General features: G+C 35.8%; 1 long non-coding RNA gene across 1 annotated transcript in view; it reads left to right on the top strand.

Moving 5' to 3' along the window:
• Positions 1 to 955: 955 nt before the first annotated feature.
• Positions 956 to 1041, top strand: part of LOC121659272 — a 19544-nt gene continuing 19458 nt past the window's right edge. Inside the window, exon 1 of the long non-coding RNA XR_006014245.1 lies at positions 956 to 1011. This is a non-coding gene — a long non-coding RNA (uncharacterized LOC121659272). The remainder of the gene's footprint in view (positions 1012 to 1041) is intronic.

The following is a 1041-nucleotide window of genomic DNA, read 5'->3' as shown; positions in this document are numbered from 1 at the left end:
GTTGGGCAGTTAGCATGGGCATATATTCAAATTTTATAAATACATATTTCAGGTAAAAGAGTTTCCTCAGAAAGGTTTAAAGCAGTGTAGTACAAAACACTGATGTTTAGTACAATTTCCTGGAATGTGGGAGATTCAAATTTATGTGTGTTTTACAAAGGATGACTTTAAAATAAGCATCTGTTTTTGTTCTGCAGCCATCATAATCACTATATCATTGGACAAATAGGGGAATGCATCTTTACATTTTGTTTTCTTTCTTTTATTCTTGGCATGTAGCTATCGAAGTTTATATATTTAATGCATCTTTACATTTTGTTTTCTTTCTTTTATTCCTGGCATGTAGCTATCTAAGTTTATATATTTAATGTTGATATGGGATAATCTCTTTTTCTGTTGAAGAATTAGGCTTCTGTGTTCCTTTTAGGTGTATTTTACAGTATTTATACTTAGATATCTTTGATAATTTTTTATTGAACTTAGCACAGGTATTTATGAATTCTTTCCTGAGCCTATATGAACTTCTGAGGGACCTATAAATCTCTTTGGAAATAAAGGAGTTATTGTGGGGGATAGTTTTGGAAAAACAGAAGATTTGGCAGATTTTTAAATATACTTGTTTTTACAATTGGCTTAAGCTAAATTAACTCTGCCTGCTGCTGAAAGGGACTCTTACCAGTTCTCGTTCTTGTATCAGCACTTGCAATTAGGTGAGTTAGATCATTTATCTTTAGTGTTGGTTATTTTTTCCCCCATTATTAGTTTTCAATCATAGCTAATCTTGACTTGCTGTAGGGCCCCATTGTCATGGGTTAACATAGCTACGGAAGTGATTCTCTTGCAAAGACGTGCTTACAGCTTCCTCTATGACTTGACAGAACCTATCAACTGGCTAGTTTGAATATTGGCAACTTTTTTAGCCACTTAAAGAGCTTGACACGCCTCTGTGGTCCATATTTAAGAATGAACAAACCCTAGGAAATCTCTCTCTGGCTTCGGGCCTTTGGACAGGTAACGGGGGGGGGGGGGGGGGGGGGGGGT

Source organism: Corvus kubaryi, unplaced genomic scaffold, assembly GCF_017639235.1.
Source record: "Corvus kubaryi isolate FWS band 111438036 unplaced genomic scaffold, C.kubaryi_AGA036_p1.0 split3-73, whole genome shotgun sequence".
Classification (NCBI taxonomy): Eukaryota; Metazoa; Chordata; class Aves; order Passeriformes; family Corvidae; genus Corvus; species Corvus kubaryi.
The sequence above is the reverse complement of the archived record's forward strand: the minus strand, read 5'-3'. Positions and strand labels throughout refer to the sequence as shown.